We start from the raw sequence: 16,410 nt of genomic DNA on the forward strand, positions 1-16,410 counted from the left end.
TAGCGTCCAGGCTGCCTTGTTTACACGATTACACCCAAGCGCTGTATATTCCTGCTGCCCCATATTTTTTAGAATATTAATTTTTTAAAAGGTGCTTTCCCCCAACCAATAACTTGCTAACATCTCTCAGCTGAGCAAGTGGAACATTCTGCTTGCAGGAAGTTAATTAAACCAACATAAGGAAGGTGCTGTGTGGAAACTTAGACAAGAGCGCTGAATACCTGCGTGAATTAATTCGTGTGATTCCTTCTGAGTAGGAGACACTGTTAGAAGCTTTGCTTAATGAACAAATTTAGGATGTCCCTCGTCTAGTTGTGGGTAGCAAGAAAAGGGGTAAAGAAAAGAGCCTATGATGTTTATTTGTCTAAAGTAACCCTGCCCTCTTTATGTTGAATCCCATTCTCCATAGAATAAGTAACTTACAAGTAGTAAGGTTGAAAACAGATCTAAAAGCCAGGGTGGGCCCCAGTATCCTGATCTTTCGTGACCAAATTCATCTCTGAACGGAACCCCTGAGTCTTCTCAAAGAGAAAAAAAAAAAATTATTCTCATCCCATTTATTTTCTACCTTGTCTTAATGAAAATCTTGGCTCTTTGTGGGAGATCTTTCCATCCACTGAAACTCAACTTTTTTTTCTTCTTTTTTTTTGAAAACAACTTCTAAAAGGGACTGCTCCAATGTCTTTCCATGAGTTCAGAGATCTTCTGAAGCTCTTTCTAAATAGCATTCTCAAGGCTCACTGTAGATGCACCATCTGTATTTAAACTAGGATTTTAGAACAGCCTCTTGCCCAAAGGATGAAGTCATTTCTATTTTTATTTTAGATCACATCTAAATTATTTGTAATCAGCTATATTGAGCAAGTTGGGTTTCCATCAGAAGCAATAATCATAGACCAGAAAAAGCACCAACATTTGAGAAATTAGAGTTCATTGATATAATGAATCAGAAAAAAAAAAAAAACAGACTTGACATCGTTGCTAATTGATTTTTTCAAGACGTGGAATTTTTATCTTGCTTATGTTTTCTTTCTACTTGATTGCAAATAACATCTGTTAATGGTCATGCATTTCTTTTTTATATGAATAGACACAATTGAACACTGGTAGTGAAAACTTACTACATTTCTTCTAATCCATAGTCCCAGCTGCATTATTGGTAGGATGAGCTCTTAATTTATATTTGCTCTTTCAGAGGAGAACCTAGTCAGAACAGTTCTGTTGTGACTTTAGTCTTACCTAACCTTTATAGTTGTTGAATATCATAATTTTGGGGGCTTCCTGGGTGCCTCACTCAGTTGAGCATTTGACCTGGTCAGGCTCTGCGCTCAGAAAGGAGTCTCCTTGGGATTCTCCCTCTGCCCTTTTCCTGCTCCCTCAAAAATAAATAAATAAAATCTTAAAAAGTATTTATATGTATTATAATTTGGATAGTCTCTCTAGACCTATAAAAATCAAGTTCCCACAGAATTACATTGAAATCTCTCATCCCTTTCCAAAATGCTAGCCAACACTGCTCAGGAGGTACCTACTTCAGAACTCAAATTAAGTCCTGCCAGCCTCATTTCCACCGGCCCTCTCTGCATACCCACACACCCCAGTTTGAAGGGGAGCATTGTAATTGTAATGGAGTATCATTGTAAAACACTAGGGAAAACACCTACAGTGTTTAGGACACAAATTTTGTCAGCAGGAGTTAACACAAGAGTCAATGATGGAGAGTTTTCAGAGAGCCAAGTCTGTGAAGCATCAAGCATCAAACTGTGTGCCTGAAAGGAAACCATTTCTTCATAAAATGCTGAATTGCCAAAGTCCATCAACTTTGGGGTTTATGAGTAAGAGTAGCAGTTTTCAGTTTCTGGTATTGACTTAATCAACCCATACAGCGTCAAAAAATATAAAGAATGGCTCTGAGTAACACGATGCACTTTCACCCCGGGGCAGACCAGTCTCTGATTATCACAGGTTGCACTTTGGCCATTAGTTCACACAGAATCATTAAAAACATTGGCCCTGGAGAAACGAATATGCTGACTCAGCGCGCTGAAGCCTACCACAGTTCCTGCTCCTACGGTCAGAACGATGATCAAAACCCACAAACCGATTATTTCTCCAGTTTTGTCCTTGTTCCTACCAAAATGAGCCCCATCGGTTCGAATGCCTTGCTTGCTCACAGTATACACCTCGTATAAAGATTTTTGTGCCTCCAACAGCATTAAACTGACGTCTGTCGAACGCAATGCAGGGGCAACTCCCTTGCCAAAGACATAAAAGAACTTGAACCCAGGAAATATTTACAAGTCCGGGGTGAATACAGGCTCTATTAATTGATGGCATCACAACTTAGGGAGCCGAGCAAGAACGGAAGAATGGGGACTTCCTCTAAGGCTCTCCCACGGTGGTCCCCGGGAGTCCCTGGGGGCCCTGCCTCCGGGAGGCTCGCAAGAAAAGTAAAGCTGCAGAGGAGTGCCATGAACTTTGACCCTAGTGCAGCGCAAACAAGGCCGACCGCACCCCAGGCGGGCCCGCGGGGTAACTGAAGTTGCAGGATTTTCCGCGTCTTAGGAAACCCCGCCCCGCCCCGTCCCGCCCGCCGCCCGCTCCGCCAATCCTCAGGCGCCATCGACCGCTCGGCCTCTCAGGCACCTCCAATCAAGTACCTATATCCGGCCCCAGTCCCGTGCCCCGCGGTCAGGGGAGGTCAGTAGAGAGCCTATCGGAGCCGTGCTGGGGGCGTGGTCGGGGGCAGGGGGCGGGCGAACTGAGACGGCGGGGCGGAGCGCGCTCGGCGCAGTCGGGTGCGATTGGCCACCCCTGGCAGGAGCCGCACCTCGGACAGCAGCAGCGGCGGCAGCGGGAGGGTCCGTGTGGCGCCCGGCGGCGACGGCGGTGGGGTCCTGCGTGAGAGAGTGGGACGCGACACCGAGACCGCCGGCGGAGGCTCCGCGTGGCCGGACCCGACACTCAGCGACCCGAACCGGGGACCCTCCCGGGGACAAGCGGCAGAAGAGCGACTCGGGAACAAGTGTGGGAGAGGAAGCGGCGGTGGTGACGCCGGGCCCGGGGTGGTGACAGCAGGTCTGAGGTGAGAGCCCCGGGGCTCGGGACGGTGACAAAGTGAGCCGAGGCAGGGAGACCCTGGGCGGAGTGAGGTCGGGGAGGACTCGTGACGGGAGTCCGGGAGCGAGTTTGTCCAGTCTGGGGAGGGAAGACCCCGAGAGGGGCCGGGATAGCGGGTCTGAGCGGGACCGAGAGAGGGCTTGGGACAGCGGGGCTACGGGGAGTCCCCGAGAGGGCTTGGGACAGCGATTCTAGGGGGAGTCCCCGAGAGGGCTTGGGACAGCGAGTGTGAGGAAGGAGACCCCGAGAGGGCTTGGGACAGCGGATCTGCGGGGAGTTCCCCAGAGGGCTTGGGACAACAGGTATGAAGGGAGGGGACCCCGAGAGGGGCCGGGACGGCGGGTCTGAAGACAGGTAACCCCGAGAGGGCTTGGGACGGCGGGTATGAAGGGAGGGAGCCCTGAGAGGGGCCAGGACTGCAGATCTGAAGAGAGGGGACTCCGAGAGGGCTTGGGACCGCGGGTGTGGAGAGAGGGGACTGGAGAGGGCGTGGGACAGCAGGTCTGATGGGGGGGACCCCCCCGAGAGGGCCCGGGACAGAGGGTTTAGGGAAGTCCCCGAGAGGGCTTGGGACAGCGAATGTGAAGGGAAGGGACCCCGAGAGGACTTGGGACACTAGGTCTGCTCGGGGCACCCTCTCCCCGAGCGGGGTCGTGACAGCGAGTGTGCGGGAGACCCGGAGACAGGCTTCGGAGCGCGCGAGTGGAAGGAGAAGGGGGAGCGAGTCTGGGTCGGGGTCGCTGCGCCCGGCGAGTCGGGACTGCCGGCAGCGCACAGCGAGGGGAGGCGTGCTGCTCGCAGGGTCTGCAGTCACCCAGTCTCCCCAAAGGTGGTGTGTGAGATATGCGGCAGCCCGAGCCCCGGTGTTATGCTCCCGTAAAGCAGGGATTATGTAATGAATCCTCTCCTAGAGGGTCTGGCAGAAGCGCGGAGATCTTGGCAAGAGCGAGAAACCGACCGCCCGACCTCTCTCCTCGCTGGCCCCCTGGCTTCTGATGTGTTTCTCAGAGTTTGGCGTGGATGCCTTGAAAGTGAGGGGCGTCCTGACATTAATACCTGAACGAGAACGTGGAAAGTTGGAGAGAGGGCTTTTCCAAGCCCAAAGCAGTTGAAAGGGCAAGGGATCCTTTTGGAGACCCATGTCTTGGATTAATTGGGATGTCGTTGGTGATAGTCCTTGTATTTTTCATTTCAGCTCAGGGAGCTAAGAAAGGTTTTTAGACTTGACAGCACTTTGGTATCAGTGTTCACCGTGCAGATTCAAATGAACTATACACTAAGTTTAACTTTGATGTGTTGGAGATAGTCGGGAGGTCAAACTAAATTTTGAAAGGAGGTATCACAGTGGCTAATAGCCACTTTCCAATTAGGTTTCTCAACATAAAAGCTACCAGGACTGACTTTGTGCTTAATTCTAGGACAAGCTAAGGAGAGAGATAAGCCTGTTTAAACCAGACAGTATGCCCTGGTAGGAGGCAAGTGTGTGTCTATTAAAATGATGAAACAAATAGTGGAAAGACGGAGGTGGTGGGAATTGGGGGGTAGCCTCCTACTTTGATGGATGTGAAAATTAAACTAATGACCAGGCTAGTTGTTCACAGTACTTAGGATATGTTAATACTGCCCTGACTACCTTTCAAATGTTCTCTTAAATACACACGCTTTGTTACAGTTGTGCCCAGCACTTTTGCTCTGAAATTTTTTAACCTTTTTCTCTGTGTGTTTTTCCTCCTCGCTCCTTCTCTTTGCGACTAGTTCCTTTTTTTATGGCAGCAGACTTAGAAGATGATGGTTTGGGGAACATAGGAATGTCATTCTCATTTCACAGTTACTTAGATATCTTTGTTTCTGGTTTAGACTATGTTTTATTAGGACCTTTTGCCCTTGTGTAGTAATGGGCATCTTCAACGAAGGGGAAGAAAGAAATGCTGCTTTATTTTCCAAAGACATAATGGAGAAAGCTTACTTAGAACTGCCTATTTAAATCCACGACAAACATTACTGAAGTCATTTTCATCAGGGTGATAGTAAGTAGAGGACATGTGTCATTTGGGGATTTTATTTGATATTACCTGATACAGAGCTGTTCTTATATGACTTCAGAGAGTGTGGAGCTGGATATGGTTATGAAAATTCCACCAACTAGAAGTCCTCCCCTAAGAAATAACAAGGAGGTAAGAAGAGCAACAACGGCGAATACAAATTTAAAATATGACGCCATAATTTATTAAGATGCATTAAGTATGATTTTTATGCTAAATTTATTTTTCCAGAACTCTAGGTCAAATTCAAGTAAAAAATAAAGTCAGTTAATCCAAGAGGTTATTTACAAAGGGCATATATTCATTATATAGTGCCCATAACTTATGAAATGGTCTGTGGAAGGATTGGGAATCTGAGGACCAATAATTCTACAAATAGAAACATTTGAACAGATAAGCTCTTTGATCATACTTGTTAGCTCATTTCTGACCGGTACAGATGGTAGTTTCTCAAGACAAAACATTAATTTTAACTCCTTAGAAGAAAAGAAAGTGTTCTGATATTCCCTGAAGTGATGACTAAAGCAGTCGTTTCAACCACATTACGTTATGGTATTGATCCAGAAATGATGAAGAGGGATTCATTTTAATAGAGTTTTTAGTGATAGAAAGGGCCTGTAGTGACTTTTTATGCCTTGGAGTGATGAGAAGGTTGGTTAGGAGGGTAGGAATTGTGTGGGAATTTATTTTCATTTATTTCACAAAAGAAAAGTACACCATGAGAAACTACAAATATGTGAAGTCATTACGCCTGTGCTCATTAAACTATTTCTTTTCAATTAAAAAATATACTGAGAAGAGGAAATTAAGAAGGAGCTTTCCACGTCCATATGAATGGTTATAGCCACAAGAGAATGCAAGTCCTTTTGGTTTGGAGTTCTTTTTTTTTTTTTTAGATTTTATTTATTCATTTGAGAGAGAGAGACACAGTGAGAGGGTGAGAGAGGGAACACAAGCAGGGGAAGTAGGAGAGGGAGAAACAGGCTTCCTGCGGACCTGAGCCGAAGGTAGATGCCTAACAACTGAGCCACCCAGGTGCCCCTGGTTTGGAGTTCTTAAAAATGTTCTTATTCTTGGTTTAGCAGGATACAAGTACTACCCAGTAAATACAATAACCCATTTTTGTACTTTCTTTACCACTTGAGTCATATACAGTCAAACCATTGTCATCTCAGAGTCTACCTTGATATCTCATTTGGTTTAATGTTTAAGCCACCCTGAATAAAAGTTCTCATGGCTTGCCAGTGTGCATATTTGTTGGTTTCAGTCGTATAGAAGAATGAATGAAAACTATTGGTACTTTTATTTTAGAGCTTCTGTGAAAAGCCTCTTTCTTTCATAATCTTTTCCTCAGTCTTTGTTTCTCCCCTCCCCACAAAAAGAAAATAGAAATCTTCCACCCAAAAGTGTTTTGTGACTCTCCTAAGGGAAGACTTCTTTACAGTCTTCAGTGAGATTCAGTGAACTCATCTTCGATGATTCTGTCAATCCGTGAGAACCGTTTTGAGTCGGGAGATATTGTACAGTTGCAGTTCAGCATAGGGAGCTCGGATTCTGATTGTTTAGCTTTATCATCCATTTAATTGGTTGCTTTGTTATATATGAAGATATGTTAAAAGTTTGTTACTGTTTCTTAAACCCATACTGAGTCAAAACAAAACAGAACAATAACAACAACAACAAAAAAGTAAGTGGTATCTATCAGTCGAGCTGCCCTTACAGTTGAGCTATATTGAGTTTATGGACTAAACTGTGATCAAATTCATTTCTAAACTACAGGCATCAAATTAAAAACAACAACTATTTAGAATTTTTAGGATTATCACCGGTAACTAAATTGATCATTCAAGCTATATATTATTAAATTTACCTAAATATTTTATTAATGAACCTAATGTGGGTTGTGTTTTTTTTTTCTTTCTGACCTGAGGTTTGTTGGAGACATTGAAACTAAATTATTTCCATTTTACAACAGAATGACTTAGGGGTCAGTTTCTTGATTTGTTAACACAGATCAGCCTCCTAACCATTGTCAGGTATCCCACGCATATACATTTTTCATCCCCAGAGTGAGGGAGAAAGAGATTTTTGCCTTGGAATAGACGTCTACTTTACACCTAGGAAAACCTACTCCCCTTAAACAAAGAGGTGTGGGCCATGTGGCTTCAGATATTCACTCTGAGAATGTACATGCTGGAGTCTAGTCTTTGGGGCCCTTCCACTTACCCTCTAGCCTCAGTGAAATGATGGATAGCAAATTCAACCCCCCAATATACATTTTGTTACATTTAATATTTTAGTCAATTATCAAAGTGCCAATTGGAAGACTTCAGTTTTACTCCCACCCACTGTTTCTGATGGACAATGGGATGACCCTTTATTTCTAGATCAAACTAGGACTATGGGCACTTTATATTTATTTTTACATGTTTCAACTCTGTCTAATGACACAGGCTTATGTCCACAACAATCAAGGCTTATGGCAATTCAAATAGATTTTATTTACCCATTACAATAGATGGCACTAATGAAAGCAGAATGCTTTCTTACATAAACTAATAACCTAATTAGTCTCGGCAATAGACGCACAGAACAGAATGGTAGATTGTGGCCAATTTTCCATTCTATTGTGAACATTAGCCTTTACTTTTTGAAGAGTGTGTGTGTGAACACACAAGTATTTCCAGAAGCCACATATTGCTTTTATTTATTTTTTTTAAAAGATTTTATTTATTTATTTGACAGAGAGATCACAAGTAGGCAGAGAGGCAGGCAGAGAGAGAGGGAAGCAGGCTCCCTGCTGAGCAGAGAGCCCGATGCGGGGCTCGATCCCAGGACCCTGAGATCATGACCTGAGCCGAAGGCAGCGGCTTAACCCACTGAGCCACCCAGGCGCCCCACATATTGCTTTTAAATGATCTAGGTCAAGCATTAATAGCAGAGATCCAAAATTATAATATTATGCTTCATGTACATTTATGTTTCTGTTGACTCTTGTGTAAAATTTCTCTTCTGTCATTGTATACCAGGTCCTTGTTTACATGGGTTTTTTGGTCTTTTACTATTCTGTGAGCTCTTCAAGGCAGAGCTGGGAAGTTTTCATCTTTGCATTCCCCATGGCAAGTTTAGTACCAGGCACAAAATACGAAGATGCTCCATAAATGTGAATTGAATGACTGGATGAATTAATGATGAGCAAATTAGTAGATTGTATTTACGTTCACACTTTGTTTCTTATACATCAAAAGAGACAGGGATTCCGTTGGAACACATGAACGAATGTTAGCTTTCTTCATCTGTGACGTAAGAAGCAGCATGATACAGTGGAAGGAGAACGGACCTTACACTCAGACTTAGGCGTCTACTTTGGCTTTGTCATTATGCCAACTGGGTAAATTACTTAAGTCTTAAAGCTCTCAATTCTCTCATCCATCAAATAAGAATACATACCTCACAGGATTCTTATAAGGAATAAATGAAGCAGTTTATGTAAAGCGCCAAACACAGTGACAAGCACATGAAAGTGTTTAATAAATCGTAGCTGCTTATTATTTTAATCACTTGAAACAATTTTTATTGGGTTTTTTTTTCCCCTATTCCCAGTATCTTATCAGTTGCTAAATCCCATGGCTCCTGACTCCAAAAAGAATAATTAAGAGACTCACATATAGGGAAATTGAGACAGTGAGGTTAAGTGACTTCCCAAGGTCAGACAAAGGTAAATTTGACCCCTGTGACCTAGATCTGGTTTTTCAGTTCACTACAGTTTCCACTTCATTTCTCTCAATGGTCCAAGAAGGAGCTAACAAGAGCCTTAATGGGTGCTGGGGAAGGATTATTGTGCCAATATTCAGTCTCCTTTTCTTTTTCATACTTCCTAAATACATTGTTTCTGTCTTATTCTTCCTAAAGTAGAGCTCTGGTTTTGTCACTCACATGTTCAAATTAATAATTCCTCATAGTCTACTGAATTCAGTACAGATTTATCCAACTGTTTTTAGGTTCCTAATGCTCCATAATCTGTGTGTGTGTTTGTATCCTGTGCCCCAACCAGACCAGCCTGCTTACTGGCTGAATACTTACTGATCTGCCATCCTCAGACTTTGTTCCTGCCATTTCTTTTCCCTAGAATGCCTTCTTTTCTCCTTTTTCAGACCTACCTCTCATGCCATCTTCACGGCGCCTTTTCTGATCATCCCACTTGCTTTTCTTTCCCTTGAATTCCTTAAGTATTTTGTTTTCTTATTGCATTAATATTCTCTCTGATTTTACATTATTGGGTTTGTACTTGTCCTAAATGTCCATCTTCTTGATTTTTAAAAGGACAGTGTCATACCAGGTACCTGGTACCTAGTATCTGCTCCATAAATATTTGTTGAATTGTATTAAATTTAAATACTTAATTTAGGTTCAAAAATAATATTTAAATATAATTATTGCTGCCAGGGAAGATAACAGAGATAATTCTTTTTTTTTTTTTTAAGATTTTATTTATTTATTTGACAGACAGAGATCACAAGTAGGCAGGGAAGCGGGCTCCCTGCTGAGCAGAGAGCCTGATGCTGGGCTCCATCCCAGGACCCTGAGATCATGACCTGAGCTGAAGGCGGAGGCTTTCACCCACTGAGCCACCCAAGCGCCCCGAGAACAGAGATAATTCTTAAATGAAAAATTCACTTCTAACCCTGGCAATTGGTAAATTCAGTGCCAATGCTACCAAGTATTTGGAAACTTGTGTGTTCATATTTGGCTCAATAATACTCCCTAAAGTGAATTTTGACTCTGAGTGTTTGGGATTTGTTATATTATTTTTTTCCTTAAGTGATGTTTTTATCTGTAAAGAATGGGTTCTAACTTCAGGTCTTTGAAAGTTTCCAAGCTTTCTCTTAGTGTTATCAACAAATAAAACATGATTTCCTTTCATTTGCAATCCAAGGCGTTGGTTCACTTGAGTCAGAGGTAGAGTCTGGGAGAGATCTAATGCTCTGCTCTTCCAGAGCAAATTCCTTACTTCATGATGTAAACAATTTGCAATTGTAAACAGGTGGACTTATTACTACTCCTACCTCCCATATTATATTGTTCTCCACAGTGCTTACTGCCTTCTGACATACCAAATATTTTATTTATCTTGTATTTCTATACTAGAATGTAGACTATGAAAGCAGAGATTTTTTAATTCATTGCTGTTTCCCAGCCTGTAGAACAGTGTCTACCATGTAGTAGGTGCTCAGTAAATGACTGAATGACAAGTAGATCAATTTGTCTTGGGAAAGGCCTCCAATTTGTTGGCTAAAAAGAATGTTTTGTTATTTTAAGCACAGGTAGCAAAATCCTAAGAAAGTAAGGTTTGAAAGAGTAGAGTTTATCTGTGTATTTTACTCTCTCTGGGCTTTACATTTGTCTTTGACCTATCTTGAATTTACTCTATTTTTACTTTATTATTTATAAACAAAACCCGTTCCTGCCACCAAACCGTACATCCAAGATGATTATGTCTCAATCTGGCTAAAATCCTAAGAAAACTATGTTCATTGTAACAAAATCTAACAGAAGCTTGTTGGCATAGCTCTTAGGCAGTAAAGGCTAATAAGACCAAAATTTTAATAAAATTCAGTACAGGGACATTATCCCATTAAAAGTACTTCACTTTTTTTTCTTGGGTGGTAATATTAACCCTGAAAATTGGTCAGATCAAGCTTCTGATACTAATTTGGGGTTATCAGTTTTCTGCATGTAAAAGTAATTGGGTTTGAAATGTGTTTTAAGCCTGAATTAAAAGAACTTAGTCACTGGTGACTCATGGTAAGATGTTTTTCCTTTTCCCTGCTGGAGCATATGCCTTTGCCTTCAACCTGGCTTTTTGAAACATTGAAAATATAAAGAATCCTACTTTTATATACTATATTCTGGAAAAGCTCTTTTAGGTTCAAGGTGGTGGCCTTAATTACAATGTTTTTAAGTAATGAGCACTACATTTGACTTTCCAAATTTCCATAAAATTTTTTTTAGTCCCTGCCTTTATGGGAGTTTTCTCATCATTATGTGAAATTGTCAAAAGTCTACTAGATAGTGTAGAGTAACCACAAGGACTTTGTCTTGTTCAGTACTGTGTTCCTGGTGCCTAAAACAGTGCTTTGTACAGAGAGAGCAATTTAGTATTTGTTGAGTGAAGTCATATACATTCTATTTTTTTTTTTAAGATTTTAAATTTATTTATTTGAGAGTGAGAGAGAGCATAAGAGGGGAGAAGGTCAAAGGGAGAAGCAGACTCCCCATGGAGCTGGGAGCCGGAGGCAGCACTGGATCCCAGCTCTCCGGAATCATGACTCGAGCTGAAGGCAGTTGCTTAACCAACTGAGCCACCCAGGTGCCCGAAGTCACATACATTCTTAATAACAGCTCATCTTACAAAAATAATGAAAGTCTGTTAAAATAAATTTTCTCCAGCCCTGTTGAATTAGGTAATTGTCAATTCACAATCAAGCCAGTTTGGGAGTCTCTTGAATTAGCCCACGGTAGTTCTACCCCAGTAGTTCTTAGCATTGATTGTACCAACCTGAAATCTCCTTTAGTGGTTCACTTACAAAAGGAAGAGTAAATCGGCAACACCCAAAGGCACTTGCACCTGTGGGAACCAATGGGCGTCCTAACAGGAAATACTTTCAGCTTGCGATACCCGTAGTAATGTGCCGCGCCAGGGTCACGCTGTTTTATCTGCAGTTCCTTGTTAGGATTGTACAACATTTAACATTTCTTCAAGGTTTTTTTTACATATGTGTAAAAGAGAATGAACTTTAAGTTTGAGAATTAAAATGTGAATGGTTATTTCCATTTTCTTCGTTATCAAGGAATTGGTGAGTTGTCCTCTAAGTTCTTTCTTTACTTTCTAATGTTGTATCCCCCTGAAAGCTCACTCTAGCACACTGGGAGAGGAGGAATGGAGGATATGTAAGTGTAAAATTATGTACTTTGTAAGTTGTACTTTACAACTTAAATGGGTATCATTATCAATAGTAATAAGCAGTTGTGATCTTTATGTGATACCATTAACGGTAGGTGTTGATAGAATTTCATAGATTTGTTTAGCTCCACCAAGTTTTCATCTTTTGTAGGGAGTGGGGGAGAAATTCAGTAAAAGTTTTTAGAAAGTTCTTACCAAAATGTCAAACTGTAAAGCTGTATTCATTAATGTAATGCTGTTAACGTTAACTCTCTGACCAGGAAGTACTCTCTTGAAGCCTCATTTATAATACTGTGTCTACAATAACTTCCTTTCTCGGAATGAAGGTGCTGGTAGCGTGGTGGTGTTCTTACAACGTAAGCTGAGCTCCGTTTTATCTTTGCTAATGAACAAGAGGCAGTTTTTTTAAGAAAGTCGTCTCTGGGGCAGTCTTACTTATTGCTGAAGCTAAAGAATTTTTTTGAAGTATTAATATATTGGATTAGAGATATAGGCATGCATTTGAGACAGTCTGCTGTGAGTAAGCTTGGTATTTTGTTTTACACTTAGCATTTTATTATAAATATGGTTTGTGTCTAAACATTGCTAATATACTCTTTGTTGAATTTCATGTGAATATTTATGGCCTTAGCTCAAAGTCCAGCTGAGAGTAATCAACCTCCAAAATCACTGGATTCCTATGCTCTATTTATTTTAGTTGTAGTTTGAGATTACATAAATAAATATTAGTACGAACTTTTTTTCAGAAATTGTTTGATCTCCCCCCCCCCTTTTTTTCTGGATAAGTAAATACTGAACTGCAAATAAAACATGATAATCTTGTCAGAAAAGTCTTAAACAAAAATTTTAAATATACTCATGGCTATTCTTATTAAATGGATGCAGTTTGTGCTTATGATTGATATTCCCGTAAAACAATATTTCAAAATGAAGTTACTCAAAATGGCACACTATTCATCCTAGAGATCTTAAAAAATATCAAGGCCGTGTCCTATTTTTTCTTCTTTTCTAGCAAGGAAAAATAGAATATGTAGAAAGCATTAATTTCTTAAACATAATGCCAAATTTAGAGACAGAAAAGTCTGGTGATTTGATCATGTTTATCTTGTTTTGTAGTTTTTTTTTGTTTTTATTCTAGTACATAAGGTTAGTTACTTATTAAAGTATAAAAATAAAACATCTTAGCCAAGAGGTAATTTATGACACGACTCTAGTCCATAAAATGAAATAGATGAAGTAGGAAAGTAAATAATTTGTTTAACAGCTCATGGTTTGGATGTTGAAAAATTAATGCGAAGTATTTTATTAGCCAAGAAAACTGCCTTTAATTTTCTTTACCAATTTCACTAAGCCCTTAGAACAAGGTTGAAATGAAATCTGTATAATCCTGACTTCCAAACTCCTAATACTCTACATATTAGATGTGTAAAGTCTTATAATCATACATAGGATGCATTTGCATTCAAGAAGCATATTAGTGAGGGGTGCCTGGGTGGCTCAGTGGGTTAAAGCCTCTGCCTTCGGCTCAGGTCATGATCTCGGGGTCCTGGGATCTAGCCCCAAATGGGGCTCTCTGCTCAGCAGGGAGCCTGCTTCCCCCTGCCCTTCCCCCCTCCCCCCCCACCTGCCTCTCTGCCTGCTTGTGATCTCTGTCTGTCAAATAAATAAATAAAAATCTTAAAAAAAAAAAGCATATTAGTGATATAGGTACTCTATGCTTCTGATACATAAAAAAGAAAAAACTTTTAAGTAATCTATGAAATATGATGTCATAGTGTGGTTTTTAAGATTTATGAATATTAAACACTTAAAAGTACAAATGATGTTAATTTCCATTTTCACAGATAGGGAGGCCTTTTATGATTGTTATATCAGCACTCCACAAGTATCCCAATCATAGCTTGGATGGGGTGGGGCAGCGGAAGTAGGTGGGGCTTCACAGTAGTGACAGATTATTGCAGATCATGTGGCTGCCTGCCAAAAGGCCACTAGTTGGAAAAGTGGAAGTTACTAACTGCATCCTACTAATTTGTACATATTTATTTGTAACCTCTTATAACTGTTTACTGGTTTCACACGCAGAGGACAAGGTTTAAACTTCGGACTCACTTGACATGCGCTTAATGTTCTGTTCTTTAGTTTACCTTGGTCATACTCCTTGCATACTCTGCAGAGATCACACTGACCATTTTGTGGAAGACCCAAGTGTTAGCAGAAAAAAGGGGAAGGGTGCACAGAACTTTAAACCATAACTGCTTTGCTTTCTAGCCAAAAGTATTGCAGAGTTAACATGTAAAGTGTCCCATCATATTTAGGCAATTCTATAAAATACTAATAAAAATAATCATGTCTTGTGAAGGAAATTGTAGTTCTCAATTGTATTGGTTCAGTTTGAAATTCCTGCTGTTTCAACATACAAGGAAGCTATGTAGAGGAAATATGACTGCTCTGCCCAGATGCATAAAGAGGGAATCACAGTGGAGAGTTATTTTTAGAGGTGTCTTCTTATGAATATATTTCATTCATATACTGAGAAGTGTCTCTCAAAGTTTAGTTTCTGTTTCATGCTCACTGGCAGCAGTTAAATAGGTTGCACAGGGCACTGGATATTCTATTAAGAAGATACTTTTAAAAGCATTTTGATGTCTCCAACAACCAGCCTAGTTAGTCTTGACCAGGCTGGTGTCAGTGACAGCATTTGTCAAAAATGTAACCAAATTGAGAACATACCGAGATGCTATTGGTACCATCAAATAGTAATACAAGGGAACAGTTAACTTCTATTTCATGCAGGGTCCCACTCTCCTTCAGGAATAGAGTGCACTGTTTTCAGTATAAGGAAAAGGTTAGAAGTAAGTCAGGGAATCTGTCCATTTGTATCACTGACAGTTCTTAGACGTTCTTCCCTAACTCTTGTACACAGTGAGTAACATGTCCAGGTTCCTTACACCTGTTACTTTTGGCTTTGGTCAGGCGGGTTTCCGTAGTGTAGCGGTTATCACGTTCGCCTCACTTTTGGCTTTGGTCACACATGTTTGAGGTTGGCAGTGTAATAATTAACAAGAGCATATCAGATGAACATGATGAACATGTCTGCCGCTTACAGCTCACCAGCTTTGTGACCTTATACAAATCCTTAACTCTTGAAGCCTCGGTTTCTTCAACTGTAAAATGGACATAATCATAGTACTTTATGGATTATTGTGAGGGTCAAGTGAGATTACGTACTAGAGGAACAAGCTTGGTTGTACTTTGTAAAGAGCTCAGTGAGTGATAGTAGATAGGCTATTTTTGCTGGTTTGGGACATTTCCGTTCTTATTCACAGTTCTACCAGAAAATGATGATGGGAAGAGAGATAGCACAATACATGCAATCATGTACAGATAATAGAATCAGTCTTACTAGAGTAAATGCATTTAAAAGTACCATGGGAGCACGTGAATGAGATCTATAGGTCTTACTTATTTATGCCACTCCTCTTACAACGTCATATACTACCTATCCTAAGGAGTGAGAGGAAGCAGGGAAGAGTTGACTGTGGATTTAAGCGATTTTTAGTATAAAAAGTTCATGTGCCAAATTGAGCTTTAGTAACATTTTGTTGCTGTTTTTCACTTCAGAAAATTTCCTCCCCATTTGATAGAGCACAGGCTGGGAAAGCAACATGGCCAAGTGTTAATTTCTTAAGTCATTTTCTCAATAGTTTGTTTTCTTCTGACGGGATCACTATCGGATAAAGTTAAGAATATGCTCCAGATTCTAGATGCAGCTCTAAAAAAATTGGGGTTTTTTTAGGGATGTTGTTCTGGTTTGGTTTGGCTTTATTGGGGGTAGAACCACACAGTAAAGAATATACATTTGAGTGTAAAGAAAAGTGTTTTATATTTTCACCATCTTAGTGTCAGGGGTTGATGTCCTGTAATGGTTCAGTTAACTTTGTTTATATATTGAAAAACAACTAATTTTTACATAAGCAGATTTTCATGGGGCTGTTAACAAAGCAAATGTGAAATCTGGGGGCACCTGCCATAAATTCATCAAAGAAAGCAATAAAACTGTTTATAGGGTATTTGAAAAACATATAAGCTTTATGGATATATTTTTACGTTGGAAATATCCAGGTCTTAATCTGTAGTACAACCCCTTTACGTGGCAGGCAGCCTTTGCATTAGTCTGTGTTTCATTCTCACTTGTGATACCCCCGAGTTTTGCAGTCTCAAAGGCCCAGCATGTTGCCGCTAGACTACACTGTATCTCCCTGCACCTGTCTTACTCAAACTCTT

The 16,410-nt window shown here is 40.7% G+C and overlaps 1 protein-coding gene across 3 annotated transcripts in view; it reads left to right on the forward strand.

Annotated features, from left to right (window-relative positions):
- The first annotated feature begins 2,807 nt into the window (after positions 1-2,807).
- The window catches only part of TAOK3 (TAO kinase 3), a 185,630-nt gene continuing 172,027 nt past the window's right edge, over positions 2,808-16,410 (forward strand). Inside the window, exon 1 of one of the 3 annotated variants that reach the window (XM_046024808.1) lies at positions 2,808-3,085. The gene's annotated coding sequence lies outside the window, so the exon portion shown is untranslated. Of the gene's footprint in view, positions 3,086-5,271; positions 5,295-11,890; positions 12,020-16,410 lie in introns of those variants that run through there. The other 2 variants (XM_046024810.1, XM_046024809.1) reach the window with 2 other exon arrangements.

The sequence above is a fragment of the Meles meles genome, chromosome 12 (assembly GCF_922984935.1).
Source record: "Meles meles chromosome 12, mMelMel3.1 paternal haplotype, whole genome shotgun sequence".
Lineage (NCBI taxonomy): Eukaryota > Metazoa > Chordata > Mammalia > Carnivora > Mustelidae > Meles > Meles meles.